Genomic DNA, 15,921 nt, shown 5'->3' on the forward strand with positions numbered 1-15,921 from the left:
GGCCCGATCTCGACCTGGTCGTGGTGGGAAAGAGCTCCGTTCCGGGCAGAGTTTGGGCAGCGGCAGACGCAGCGTTCTCCTCCTCCTCCTCCACTTGCCATGGGCTGCCTTCCTGACAACAAACCGGCGTCCTCCTCTCTCATGTTTTGGGGCTTTGGGAGCAGCTAACGCGGCGGTAGACGAAGATCCGCGGCCGTCATCGCGATCCACACTAAGTTTAGTCCACTTGGCAAAGAGGTGGAAAGTGACGATGGTCTTGTTGCGGTTGTCGAGTGGAGATGACGCGCCACCTTAAAAGACAGAAAAGAGGCAGCAGCAGCAGCAGCAGCAGCAGCAGGAGCTCGCGGCGTTTGTTTATGTATGTGTAGCTCCTCTTTTCTCGTCGTCCGAAGCGTTCAAATCGGTTTAAACGTGCGAAACGACGCTCTGCGCACGTCTACGCACGTTCGTGTTCGCTCAAAGCTGCCAAACGTCTCGTCTGGTGTCCGTAGTCCGCTGCTTTGAACAGCTGACCGCTCTGGTCCCAACAAAGCAGCGTTCGTTGGTGTACGTGCCAGAGCGCATGCGCGCGACTATCATCCTACAGCTGTGGCTGCTGACGTCACGGGGGCCAGCCTCTTTTTTGGGGCCGTATAAAAGTGAGCGCGTTTATTATTTGAGAGTCTGAGGACTACGACAAAGTCTGAGGAATAAAGTCTGGCGGTAATGCAACACTTGGATGCCAACCGCCATAAAACAACAACAACAACAACAACAACATTTTGAAGAACTGTTAGGACTACGACACAGTCTAAGGAATAAAGTCTGGCGGTAATGCAACACTTGGATGCCAACCGCCATAAAACAACAACAACAACAACAACATTTATAATTGGTTTATTATGTCTAAAGCAAGGGCACCATATGAGATACTAGTGAAAGTGGGACAAGTTGGGCTTTGTATAAGGACATGATGTGTTTAGAATTAGAAATCCGTTAATTTAATAGATCCATGATTAAAACACGGTAAAGAGTTTGGAATAGCAATCGACCACACCACATTACAACCAAGAATTTAGAACCCTCCCAAAATCATGTATTTTGTCATGTTAATAAAAATATGATATGCTATATTTACCGTAGACAATCATTTTTGCCTGAATCTAAAAGGGTCCTAAGAACTGAAGCTCTGTGCATATTGTGTTTTGCTGTGATTGTGGTTGTATGATTTGTATCGTGTTATTTTCATTTCTCCAAGGGGACAATAAAAGTATATTGTGTATTGTATTACTAGCCCACGGCCTATAGCCTATTCCTTTGAAAATGTCTCATGTTCTAATGTAAATGATTTGTTGAACTCTGTTACATCTAGTGTTTTGAATGTTCTGGACACCATCGCCCCTATAAAGGCTAAAATGGTTCAAAATAAGCTGAAGGCGCCGTGGAGAAATGATGATTCGGTCAGGGCACAGAAAAGGGAGTGCCGCAGGGCCGAACGGAATTGGCGCAAGTCAAAGCTCCAGGTTCAAAAAGAGATTTACAAAGAGAAGCTGAACATGTACAACCTAATCTTATGTAGAACTAGGGAAAGATATTTTTCTGAAATAATTGGAAGCTGCAGTAACAACTCGCATGTCCTGTTTGCCACAGTAAACAGATTAACAAACCCTCCAGCTCAGCTGCCGTTAGAACTCATTTCCACATCCAAGTGTAATGAGTTTGCATTATTCTTTAATGACAAAGTTCAGGGCATTAAAAATGCTATAAATCCCACAATGCAAAAAATTACCCTAAAACCACCAAGACACTTAGAGCTAACTCACTTTGCACCTGTAACTGACAAAACTGTCCATGAGATCATCACCAGTCTGAGTTCATCTACATGCTGCCTTGATGTGTTACCCACCAGATTTCTAAAGTCTGTGCTGAACAGTTTGTTAGCACCACTCACTCACATAGTTAACATGTCGCTTCAATCTGGAACATTCCCAATGTCTTTGAAAACTGCGGTCATAAAGCCTCTCCTAAAGAAGAGCAGTCTTGATGCCGCAGTACTGAGTCATTACCGGCCCATCTCTAATCTGCCATTTTGGGGCAAAGTCCTTGAAAAGGTTGTTTACCAACAGCTCACAGATTTCCTTTTAATAAACAACTCATTTGATGTTTTTCAGTCAGGTTTTAGACCTCATCACAGTACTGAGACTGCTCTTGTCAAGGTGACAAATGACATCCGCCTGAACACTGACACGGGCAAAGCCTCAGTCTTAATTCTGTTAGATCTGAGTGCTGCTTTTGACACTGTCGATCATGGGATCCTCTTACAGAGACTAGAGGACTGGGTGGACATCACTGGCACTGCCCTAAACTGGTTAAGGTCCTATCTGGAAGACAGGAAGTACTTTGTTGAAATTGGTAGCTGTGTCTCAGACCACATGACCCTGACCTGTGGAGTGCCCCAAGGGTCAGTCCTGGGTCCCCTTCTGTTCAACCTCTACATGCTGCCGTTAGGTCAGTTGATACGCAGTGAAAATGTGTCCTATCACAATTATGCAGACGACACTCAGATCTATGTTTCACTATCGGCAGGTGACTATGGACCAGTAGATTCACTCTGTCACTGCATCCAACAGATCAGTTTGTGGAGGCAAAACAACTTTCTCCAGCTGAACTCAGACAAGACTGAAATAATCATTTTTGGCCCACAGAAACAAAGAGAAAGTGTTAGCGGTCACCTCCAGAGTCTCGCTCTAAAACCTACAAACCAAGTTAGAAATCTGGGGGTAATAATGGACTCAGACTTGAACTTTAATAGCCACGTCAAATCAATAACATCAGCAGCTTTTTACCATCTAAAAAACATTGCCAAAATCAAAAATATAGTGTCAAAACCAGATTTAGAGAGACTTATCCATGCGTTTGTCTCCAGTAGATTAGACTACTGTAACGGCCTGCTCACTGGCCTCTCCAAACGAGCTGTAAAACAGCTACAGTACATCCAGAACGCTGCTGCTCGGGTCCTGACTAGAACCAGGAAGTATGATCACATTAGTCCTGTTCTCAGGTCTCTGCACTGGCTCCTGTGGCTCAGAGAATAGACTTTAAAGCAGCTCTGCTTGTGTACAAGTCTCTCCATGGCCTAGCACCAAAGTACATCTTGGATATGTTAGTGCCATATGAACCATCTCGGACTCTGAGGACCTCAGGGACCGGCCTCCTGCTGGTGCCAGAGTCAGGACTAAACATGGGGAATCTGCGTTTCAGTTTTATGCAGCTAAAATCTGGAACATTCTTCCTGAAGATGTGAGACAAGCTTCTACTCTGACAATGTTCAAATCTAAACTAAAAACTGTTTTGTTTGGCTGCGCATACGACTGAAAGGATTTTTATTTGCACTCTTCTCTTTTATGTGATTTCATTAGTTTAGACAATCAGTTGGACTGATATAAAAGGAAGTTGGACTCCGAAAACACGTTACCCTTTGTGGCTAGGTGTTTTGTTATGTTTTTGTTTTTTTATTATAATTTTTTTATTTAGTCAATTTTATCGTATTTATGTTTCTGTAATTTCTTTGTGATTTTAATGAATTTTTCCTGCTGTCTGAAGCACTTTGAATTGCCTTGTGTATGAAATGTGCTCTACAAATAAACTTGCCTTGCCTCAATACGAGTGAAATGATAGGACCAAGGACAGGAGCCTAAATATGTGTGTGTGCAAGGTAACAAAAAAGAGACTGGTGCTCAGCCAATTCACATCACTCTTGACAAGAATAAATAATCAGACCATAACAAGAGTGAAAAACTGTAAAGCCAGACAGATTGATCAGAGAAGATAAATAAATAGGCCTATACATAAATATATAAAATAATACTTGGTTTTAATTTGTGATTCCTTGTAATTATTTATTATTATTATTATTCGAACATAAAATTAAGTTAAAAAATAGAAAAACAAAAATGTTCTTCTAGGTTCACCATTTATAATTAATTGTTTTCTTCTAGGTTCATCATTTATATTTTATTTGGCCTTTATTTAGGCTGCTTGGATTATAAAATGTGTAATTTTAGCTGTGTTATGAAAGGAATGAAGCAGAGTCAATATCAAGTGCACACAAACAAATACTGTATTTATATTTATTTCATGTATCTTTCATTTAGCCTGGAAGGTCCCTTTCCTTTCTTCCAGGGAAAGATAGGATATTTATAAGAGGCAAACAGAAGCATTAAGGTTAAGCGTTGAGTTTGAGGGGGGCCAGAATTGATATGTGAAGCTGAGAAGTGGACCATGTCATACAGCTTGAGGGCTGACAGAAATAGTACTTTTCAGAAGCGGCTATCCATGAACTCCCAGGACAGTGAGATCTAACAAACACCAACTGAGCCACGGAGGAGGAGCCGGAGGAGAGACTGCGAAATCCTGCAGAGACGGGGCAATATAAGCAGGAGCAGCGAGTCAGGGGATGTGACCACGAGACACGTTTGTATCCTGGATGATGCGCGTTTACGCTCTTAACCAGAGCAGGGTCAAGATTATCATGCTGAGATCCCATAATTACATTCTGGAAGAGAAGAGAAAATGAAGTGGGACATAATGTAAACTCAAAAGAGAAACTGGGATTGACCACAGACTAGCTCAATATGTGTGTGTGTGTGTGCGTGTGCGTGTGCGTGTGCGTGTGCGTGTGCGTGTGTGCGTGTGTGTGTGTGTGTGAGTGTGTATAGGTGTGTGTGTGTGTGTGAGTGTGTATAGGTGTGTGTGTGTGTGTATAGGTGTGTGTGTGTGTGTGTGTGTGTGTAGGTGTGTGTGTGTGTGTGAGTGTGTATAGGTGTGTGTGTGTGTGTGTGTGTAGGTGTGTGTGTGTGTGTATAGGTGTGTGTGTGTGTGTATAGGTGTGTGTGTGTGTGTGTGTGTGTGTGTGTAGGTGTGTGTGTGTATAGGTGTGTGTGTGTGTGAGTGTGTGTGTGTGTATAGGTGTGTGTGTGTGTGTATAGGTGTGTGTGTGTGTGTGTGTGTGTGTGTGTAGGTGTGTGTGTGTGTGTGTAGGTGTGTGTGTATAGGTGTGTGTGTGTGTGTGTGTGTGTGTAGGTGTGTGTGTGTATAGGTGTGTGTGTATAGGTGTGTGTGTGTGTGTATAGGTGTGTGTGTGTGTGTGTGTATAGGTGTGTGTGTATAGGTGTGTGTGTGCGTGTGTGTGTGTGTGAGTGTGTGTGTAGGTGTGTGTGTGTGTAGGTGTGTGTGTGTGTGTGCGTGTGTATAGGTGTGTGTGTGTGTGTGTGTGTGAGTGTGTGTGTGCGTGTGTGTGTGTGTGTGTGAGTGTGTATAGGTGTGTGTGTGTGTGTGTGTGTGTGTGTGTAGGTGTGTGTGTGTCTGTGTGTAGGTGTGTGTGTATAGGTGTGTGTGTATAGGTGTGTGTGTGTATAGGTGTGTGTGTATAGGTGTGTGTGTGTGTGTGTGTGTGTATAGGTGTGTGTGTGTGTGTGTATAGGTGTGTGAGTGTGTATAGGTGTGTGTGTGTGAGTGTGTGTGTGTGTATAGGTGTGTGTGTGTATAGGTGTGTGTGTGTGAGTGTGTGTGTGTGTATAGGTGTGTGTGTGTGTGAGTGTGTGTGTGTGTATAGGTGTGTGTGTGTGTGTGAGTGTGTGTGTGTGTATAGGTGTGTGTGTGTGTGTGTATAGGTGTGTGTGTATAGGTGTGTGTGTGTGTGTGTGTGTGTGTGTATAGGTGTGTGTGTGTATAGGTGTGTGTGTGTGAGTGTGTGTGTGTGTATAGGTGTGTGTGTGTATAGGTGTGTGTGTGTGAGTGTGTGTATAGGTGTGTGTGTGTGTGAGTGTGTGTGTGTGTATAGGTGTGTGTGTGTGTGTGAGTGTGTGTGTGTGTATAGGTGTGTGTGTGTGTGTGTGTATAGGTGTGTGTGTATAGGTGTGTGTGTGTGTGTGTGTGTGTGTGTGTGTGTATAGGTGTGTGTGTGTGTGTATAGGTGTGTGAGTGTGTATAGGTGTGTGTGTGTGAGTGTGTGTGTGTGTATGGGTGTGTGTGTGTATAGGTGTGTGTGTGTGAGTGTGTGTGTGTGTATAGGTGTGTGTGTGTATAGGTGTGTGTGTGTGAGTGTGTGTGTGTGTATAGGTGTGTGTGTGTATAGGTGTGTGTGTGTGTATAGGTGTGTGTGTATAGGTGTGTGTGTGTGTGTGTGTGTGTGTATAGGTGTGTGTGTGTGTGTGTGTGTGTATAGGTGTGTGTGTATAGGTGTGTGTGTGTGTGTATAGGTGTGTGTGTGTGTGTGTATAGGTGTGTGTGTGTGTGTGTATAGGTGTGTGTGAGTGTGTGTGTGTGTATAGGTGTGTGTGTATAGGTGTGTGTGTGTGTGTGTGTGTGTGTGTATAGGTGTGTGTGTGTGTGTGTATAGGTGTGTGAGTGTGTATAGGTGTGTGTGTGTGAGTGTGTGTGTGTGTATAGGTGTGTGTGTGTGTATAGGTGTGTGTGTGTGAGTGTGTGTGTGTGTATAGGTGTGTGTGTGTATAGGTGTGTGTGTGTGAGTGTGTGTGTGTGTATAGGTGTGTGTGTGTGTGAGTGTGTGTGTGTGTATAGGTGTGTGTGTGTGTGTGAGTGTGTGTGTGTATAGGTGTGTGTGTGTGTGTGTGTGTGTCTGACGGTAAAGTAACACTTGGATACCAACCGTCATAAAACACCAAAGAAGAAGAAGAAGAAAAAGAGATTATGACGAACACTTAGCATTTTTGATTGATATTCGTAAGTTTTACTGGACAACTACTTGCAGAAATTTTAACATCTACAGATTTACATATATATATTACCGTTGTGCTTTTTTGTGGGAAACTCAAATACAATTTTATGGGTAGAAAATAGTGCTTTTCCATCTTTTGCTAACTTACTAACAACTTACTAACAATTATGCCCTAGCAATTCAAAACCATATCTTATTTTGTTAAGATTTAAAACCATGTATTTAGATCTGATAAGATAAGATAAGATAATCCTTTAATGTCCACACATGGGGAAATTTCGTTGTTACAACCCAGTAGATACAGGAGGAAAGGACAGATTATATGAAGTTTCAAAAAACAACACACACACACACACAAACACACACGTGTTATGATCCGCTTCATTTAGCCTCCAGTTGCCTCCATTCAGGAACTGTGAACCCTCAGGTTAAAGGGTGTATATGGATTATAAAGTCTGCAAATACAAAACAAACATTTAAATAATTACAGATATGTTACAGAATGTGTCCGATTTTGAACGTTAGAGTCAGTTTATCACTTCTTCAGTCTTTGCATAAAACACTTCATTTCTCCTTCTGTGCAAAATGTTTAAGGCATTTAAATTGTTATGGAATACCAGTTCATCATGTATGCTTGAATATTTTGTGGAATATTGAATCATAAACTTGTATATTAGTTTTTATAACAAATTGCCTTTCCTGAAGAAATGAATCAAGTTGTCAGAATCTGAATTGCTATTTTTAGCTTTGTAATTTCCTTCAAATGTAGAATTAACACAAGCCATATTGAAGATGTTGATGAGTAGAATGGGGAGAATAGTTCACGTGTGTGCAAGGATGACACTTTGCATGTGACGGGCCTCAAGGGGGCAGTAGAGGACCACAAAGGTGCAGCCTCAAACTTCCCTCACAAGTGTTTTAATTTATCATTAAGACATCTTCTGTTAATGGATGCGTACGGTTCAGGAGGAGCAGCATTTATCAGAGTTGTGTGTTGGAGTAGGTTCTGCAACAACATAATATCAGCAATGATTGTGTCTTTTTTTACACTATAAGCATTTTATAATTGTATGGCCCAGTTAGAAGATGGGGGCTGAACTTAAACAACAAAACACTTTCTCAAGTTATGCAGACTACAGCTCTTAAGCAGTGGGTCAAAGGCAGATATGCATTTTCTATTCTTTTCATTTTATATGTAGTTACCTTCAGTTTGTAAAGGCAATTACACCTCCACAGGACTAAACATGGACCGGCCTCCTGCTGGTGCCAGAGTCAGGACTAAACATGGACCGGCCTCCTGCTGGTGCCAGAGTCAGGACTAAACATGGACTGGCCTCCTGCTGGTGCCAGAGTCAGGACTAAACATGGACCGGCCTCCTGCTGGTGCCAGAGTCAGGACTAAACATGGACCGGCCTCCTGCTGGTGCCAGAGTCAGGACTAAACATGGACCGGCCTCCTGCTGGTGCCAGAGTCAGGACTAAACATGGGGAATCTACGTTTCAGTTTTATGCAGCTAAAATCTGGAACATTCTTCCTGAAGAAGTGAGACAGGTTCTACTCTGACAATGTTCAAATCTAAGCTTGTTTAGCTGTGCATACGACTGAAAGGATTTCATCTGCGATCTCTCTTAAAGGAAATATATTTATTATTTGATCTATTTGTTTGTATTGTGATTATAATTACCATTACTTTTTAATGTATACGACCATAAACAAAAACTTCTGTCGTACATTATATTTTGCACAACCACAAATGAAATATATCCTTAGTACTTTCTAATCGTTACCTTTTCCTTCAAACGACCATAAATGTAAAACTAAATTGTGAATGTTTATTTTATCCTGAAAAAACACAAATGAAAATGTACTTTATTTGAACTCCTGTTCTATCCAGCTGTATCTTTACGTATAAATGATTGTAGCACAGACTCGTGCACTCACAAGAGTGAATGCCCTTAAACACTCCAATAAAACGTCTTGTCAGAGGGTGAAGTGTGTTGAGCACAACAGTGTGTACTGTGAGTACTTACCTCACCTCAAGTTCCATGAACTACTACCTACTCCTTTAGAGCACCACTTAGCTGTACGTCCCAAAAGATCTTTAAAAGGACTCAATTTCATTATCTCAAAACAATGTTGCCTCTAATGTCATGGTTGCAGAACAAAGCAGAAGGTTTGTGTGGAATGTGAGCGCCCCACATGAAACACCTCTGTGTGCTGAAATGAATGTTCTCAAAGACAAAGTTCTTAAATGACTATATTTCACATTTAAACTGGCTCTGTGTTTCACAATGTGATCTAGATCTGTAGCTAAACCGTGTTTGTTAAACAGATGCCTTAAGAACTGTGTTTGCGATATATTATTTGAAATATATTATGTTTATGCCATATTTGCCATAATGTATATTTCCTCCCTCATTAATTGACAATTTTGTAATATTTTGTTATGGTTACATATGTAACTGTGCTGGTTTAGGTAGAAGTGTCTGTTCACTCCCACTGTAAGCCCCGCCTCTGTGGCCAGACAAAAAGACCATGCAAATCTCTTTGATTGGTGAGCTTCAGGTGCCCCTCCCCCATCCAGCCACTTTTTCCTCAGTTTGGACCAAAGAGGATCCACATCTGAGCAAGAATTACTCAAAACTTACTTTTCAACACCAGCATTCTTTAAGTAAGTTGAGTCCAGGCATAGCTTGTGTAACCAAATGTGTAATTACTAATTGCTTTGATATTTTTGTTTATTAAACCACACAAAATCTGTTTTTCTATCTATTTTGAATTATATGGTTAGTCACTGAGTGGAGATTGAGTAGGTTATTGATGTTTTGCTGGACAATATTCAGCTGGTGTCCTTCTAAAAATAATAATGAACCAGTGGTGTCCACAATGTAACATCTCGTCCCAGAGAATATGTTTAACATATTGGTGTCACCCTGTGAGGAGGAAACAAGTGACTACAACTCTATTGTATTGTTCATACTCACAAGCAATTAAGGCCACATTCAGGTGCATATAACTGATGTAAATAAGAGTGTTTACTTACCATTAGTATTAGTATTATTTAGTCTTATGCTAGCTATTTTTACTTTACTTTATTATTATTTACCTTATTTTATTATTATTTTATTTGTATTTTTATCTTTTTATTTTATTTATTATATATTTTTTCCTCCATTCCCTATTAAGATATGAGAGTTAATAAGAGTTTTTTGTTTTGTTTATAAGAGTTCTTCCATTAAGAGTGTTTTTTTGAAACTTCCTATAAGTTATCTGTCCTTCCCCCTGTATCTACTGCGTTGTAACACCGAAATTTCCCTATGTGTGGACAATAAAGGAATATCTTATCTTATCTTATCTTAACATTGTAATGTATCGGTCACAAATCTTTGAACTGACATTGCTTAAAGAAATAAACCAAAACCAAAACAGTGATGTTCTGTCACTATATTTCTCTGTAATGGTGATACAGTTGATAAAAAGCCTTGATTCCTTCTACAGCTCAGTAAAACAGTGAGGGTGCCTCTGATAATGAATGTTACATTGGTTTTGCTGGATGTCTCCACTGCACATGGCCTCATTGTACATGTATCCTGTTAATATAATGAAGTCTGAAATGAGAAACAGTGTGAGTGGACGATTGGCACAGAGGCCCAGCAGCAGGTGTCCACACCACAGGGAGTTGTGCTGGTGAATATATGAGCGCGGTGGATCCTACAGAATGATTGATTATTTCTTTTAAGCCCATAAGTCTCAGCTGCAGTTGGTAGAGAGCGAGGCCTTGGGGGTTTGTACAGCACTCCGGTTTGACAGTGTGGCAGACTGTTAGATAGGAGTTTAAACAGGACTCTGGCCACACAGGAAACATTTCTCAAAACATTCAGATGCATTTTGACTAATGTGTGATCCATTCCCAAGACATTTTTGCAAGATTTAATGGACATTGAAAGCTGAGTTTGGGACATTTTGATTTGTTACTGTTTCTAATTCATCTATGGAAAAAAATATCCCCCAATTTGCATTTATATCAAAGGAATCTTTATATTATAGTTAGAAAACGGCACCGTAAGTTTTGTCTTTGCATTCACAGTGTCTAACGTTTTGTAATATGAGTGAGTTCAGCTCTCCACAGATCTTACTCTTTGTTATAACTTTGTTTCATTGATATAGACAGAGCTGATCAAAGTACTTTTCATTACGTGAGTAAAAGTAAAGATACACACTGTCAAATATTACCCAAATACAAGTAAAAGTACCGTAGTTCAGTCAAATTATTACTTAAAGGAATAATGGAGGATTTTTCGCCGATTTAAGATAAGATAAGATAAGATATTCCTTTATTGTCCCACATGGGGAAATTTCATTGGTGCAACGCAGGTAGATACAGAGGTAGATACAGAAGAACAGATCACTTATAGGAAGTCTGAAAAACACTTTCAGTAGAAGATCTCCTATAAATAAATAAAAACTCCCATAGACAAATAAATAAATACATAAATACCATTGCATGTGATCCCGACAGTAATTGCACATGAATATGTGTCACGACAGCACATAGATTGCACATGAATTTCACAGTAATTGCACATGAATTGCACATGAATTCCAACAGCAATTGCACATATGACAGAATTGCACATCAGTATTAGGTTAGGTCAGTATTGCGAGTGTTCAGTACTAACAGTTTTTGTTATAAAGTCTGACAGCAGCAGGAAGGAAAGACCTACGGAACCTTTCCTTCACACATCGAGGGTGGATCAGTCTCTCACTGAAGCTGCTCTCCAGAGCGGAGAGAGTGTCCTGCAGGGGGTGACACTCATGGTCCAGCATAGATGTGAATCTAGCCAGGACCCTTCTGTCCCCCACCTCCTGCACCGAGTCCAGAGCACAGCCCAGGATGGAGCTGGACTTCTTGATGACTCTGTCCAGCTTCCTCCTCTCCCTCTCTGTGATGCTGCTGCTCCAGCAGGCCACACCATACAGGAGGGCCGATGCCACCACAGAGTCGTAGAAGGTCTTCAGGAGTGGCCCTGTCACTCCAAAAGACCTGAGTCTCCTCAGGAGGTAGAGCCGACTCTGGCTCTTCCTGTACAGTGCGTCTGTGTTATGAGTCCAGTCCAGTTTGTGGTTCAGATGAACACCCAGGTACTTGTATGAGTCCACTCTCTCAATGTCCCGTCCCTGGATGTTCACTGGTGAGGGGGCAGTGGGGTGGCGTCTGCGGAAGTCCACCACCATCTCCTTGGTCTTCCCCGCGTTGATGAGGAGGTGGATCCGCTGACACCAGTCCACAAAGTCCTGCGCCAGTCCTCTGTACTCCGCGTCATCGTCGTCCGTGATGAGTCCGATGATGGCAGAGTCGTCAGAGAACTTCTGCAGGACACAGCTGTCCGTGTCATGTCTGAAGTCTGCAGTGTAAAGGGTGAAGAGAAAGGGCGCGAGGACAGTGCCCTGAGGCGCCCCCACACTGCAGGTCCGAGTGTCTGACACACAGTCCCGTGCTCTCACAAACTGGGGTCGGTCTGTGAGGTAGTCCAGGATCCACTCTGCAGGTCATACTCCACACCAGCCGTCTCCAGCTTGTCCCTCAGGAGCAGCGGCTGATGGTGTTGAAGGCGCTGGACAGATCGAAGAACAGAATCCTCACAGAACTGCCAGGCTTTTCCAGGTGAGAGAGAGAGCGGTGCAGCAGGGAGATGACGGCGTCCTCCACTCCGATGCCAGACCGATATGCAAACTGCAGCGGGTCCATGGCTGAGCTCACGGTGGAGCGGAGGTGGTCCAGGACTAGCCGCTCCAGTGTCTTCATCAGGTGGGACGTGAGAGCCACTGGCCTGAAGCTGTTGAGGTCTTTGGGGCGCGGTGTCTTAGGCACAGGTACCAGACAGGAGGTCTTCCAGACCTGTGGTACCACCCTCAGCTTCAGGCTCATGTTGAAGACATGCTCCATAACTCCACACAGTTCATCTGCAGGACTTAAGGAGCCTGGGGCTGATGCCATCAGGTCCTGCTGCCTTCCTCACTTTAATCCTCTTCAGCTCACTCCTCACCTGTGCTGCTGTGACAGTCAGTGGTTGGCAGGGGGACCGTGTGCTGGGGGGATGGGTGAGTCCAGGCGAAGTGGGGAGCTGATCGTCCGGGGCAGATAAGCGAAGAGGAACAGATGCAGGGCATTGTCCAGCTGTGGAAGAGGGAGCATGCAGCTGTGCAGGGGGAGGGGCGGGTGACCGATCAAACCTGAAGAAGTGAGCATTTAAATCATTCACCCACTGCAGATCCCCCTCTGTCTGGGCAGGGGGGATTTTGAAGCCCGAGATGGATTTCAGGCTCCTCCACACTCCCTGAATGTTCTTTTGCTGCAGCTGCTCCTCCATCCTCCTCTTGTAGCCGGCCTCAGCCTGCCTGATCTTCCTCCTCAGCTCCTTCTGCACAGTCCTCAGCTCCTCCTTGTTCCCTGACCTGAAGGCTCTCTTCTTCTCCTTCAGCAGAGCCTTCAGTTCACGGTTAATCCATGGCTTGTTGTTTGGAAAACACCGCACCGTCCTGGAGGGAACAATGTTCTCAAAACAGAAGTTGATGTAGTCCGTGATGCACTCTGTGATGGTGTTGATGTCCTCCCCATGTGGGTCATAAAGCTCAGTCCAGACAGTGGTGCTGAAGCAGTCCCTCAGAGCCTCCTCGCTCTCAGCAGACCACATCCTCACCTCACGGGACACCACAGGCTGCCTGCGCACGATGGGTTCATACACAGGCCTGCGCACGATGGGTTCATACACAGGCCTCAGAAGCGGAAGTGCCTCGATGCTACACGTGTGTTTGTTTATTAGCGCGACGGATCTCGTCTCTCCTAGATTTCTGTCTCTTCTGCGTCAGCTCGAACTGTCTTTCTCTGTCTTAATTTTGTCCCGTACACTGAGGGAACTATATTATGATAGATCCATTGCTTAGACACAGGGAAACGTGCTGCTCATGGGGACGAACCGCACAAGGCTGTAGATGAGCGGTAGGTGCGTTATATGATTGATACGTGGCAGGACAAATCGTCCGTCCACGCCACGAGGAAATGAGACTCAGATTTGGCGCCAAAAAAATCGTCCATTACGCCTTTAAGTTAAAGTGTTTGAGTATTCGCTCTAGAAAGTACTTTCAAGTATTGAAAGTCATTTTTATGAACCGTTTTCAACTGTCTCAGTGTGAATGAGCTTTGTAGCTTCAGACGTAATAATGGAATAAAAACAGTTGATTCCTTAAAACACAAGATGCAAATTGAATATTGGTCATATCCTTTTCAGTACAGCCTGTGAAATCTATTATTGAAATTAAAATTATAGATATATTTTGTCTATGTAAAAAATATTATAATGGTATACATTAGCCTTTATTTTGTATATTAACTATTTCCAAAAAAGTTAAACAAGAAAAATAACTGTAGATTGTTATATATTGTTAAGAAATAGTAATACTTCAAAGGTTTTAAGATGGTTTTAGAGTTGTGTAGTGGAGCCAATGTAAGTACTAAACTTAAACACAACTCAGGCAAAGTACAGATACTGAAAAACGGTGGTATAGATAGATATATACATAGGCAAAGCGAGGGCATCTCCATGGAAACAAGCAGATGACGACCCTCCACCAAAAGTTACATAGTGCAGCTCAAAAGCTTCGCAGCTATATTTGCAAATAAAAGCGAGGATAAGACAACAACTCATTTACTTTGAGCAATCCGTTCGTAGACGAGTTAAACAATCCATTGCTTAAACATCGAAGCGCCAAATTGTGTCCAGTATTTTCCTGGCATTTTCTCAGTGCAGTTGAATGTCACTCCTACGGCGTTTTTGGATCATCGCTGTAGACATGCAGCAGCTCGACCAGTGTTTTTCTACTCGTGTATTAACGTGTATTAATATCGGACAGCAGGAAATGTGATTTGCCTGACACGTGCATGTAAACGTAACTCTAAACCCTGAATGTAAGAAGCAGACAACTTGGAAAAAGAAAATGTAGCGTATTTTCTGGAGTAAAAGTCGCACCAGCCAAAAAATGCATAATAGAGAAGAAAAAACATATATAAGTCGCACTGGAGTATAAGTCGCACCAGCCAAAAAATGCATAATAGAGAAGAAAAAGCATATATAAGTCGCATTTTTGGGGAAATGTATTTGATAAAATCCAAGACCAAGAACAGACATTTAATCTTGAAATGCAATTTAAAATAATAGATGAGAGAACATGGTGAATAGGTGTACGTATGCTAACGCTAACACCTTCAGCTACATGATGCACAGACAACGAACTGTAACGAACTGTAACGAACTGTAATGAACTGTAACAAACTGTGGTAAGTGTCTGGAATGTTAACGTAACATATTAACAGTTATTCAGATAACTATAGCATAAAGAACATGCTAACAAGTTTACCAAAGCATCAGTTTTACCCCAAATCACTAAATCCATTGAATTCTTCTTCCTCTGTGTCACTTCTAAACAACTCCACAAACTCCAGAGGTAGAGGAAGTGCAGATTCTTCTTCTGCGTCGCTTCTTCTGCGTCTAAAGCGCCCTCTTGAGGTGTCAGTATGAAAATAATCAAATAATATTACACATAAGTCACTCTGGAGTATAAGTCGCACCCCGGCCAAAACGATGAAAAAAGGTCAGAAAAATATGGTGTATATGTAGGATGTCTTTTGATAGTCACAAACATTCTCTTTGTAAAATTTGCGCCATGTTTTTTTCTCATTTCGTTCACGATAAACAACTACAGATAGAGGTCCCCCACAGCCAGACGACTTTGACATGTCTGCAGCGTACTGTCCTGCTGTTGCACTTTGCTGGTTTCTTTCAGTGTTAATGCTTCACTCTAAACACTTTGCAGGGAGTGAGCGGCACAGTTGATTGATAGCTGGTCTTTTCGTGTAGATGGCTTTAAATGATGCCACGAAGGTCAGTGCTTATTTCAAATCCATATCGGAGCCGAAATGAACTTTTAATACCTGATCAGCATAACAGTTTTGTCTGCGGTGCTCCAGTGTGCAATCGCGCCAATAGGTCACGCTAGATAATTAAAGAGAGGAGCTGAGGCAAATCCAATAGTCGCCATTACAAATGCGGAGGGCGGCGGCTCTGAGGAGGAGACTTTGGGAATCACAGCGTGGACATGGAGATACACAACACGTGAAACTGTAAGACGCACAAGGATTGGAGGT

Source organism: Eucyclogobius newberryi, unplaced genomic scaffold, assembly GCF_026437365.1.
Source record: "Eucyclogobius newberryi isolate DKJ021-1_F unplaced genomic scaffold, fEucNew1.0.hap1 SCAF_2, whole genome shotgun sequence".
NCBI classification, from domain to species: domain Eukaryota; kingdom Metazoa; phylum Chordata; class Actinopteri; order Gobiiformes; family Gobiidae; genus Eucyclogobius; species Eucyclogobius newberryi.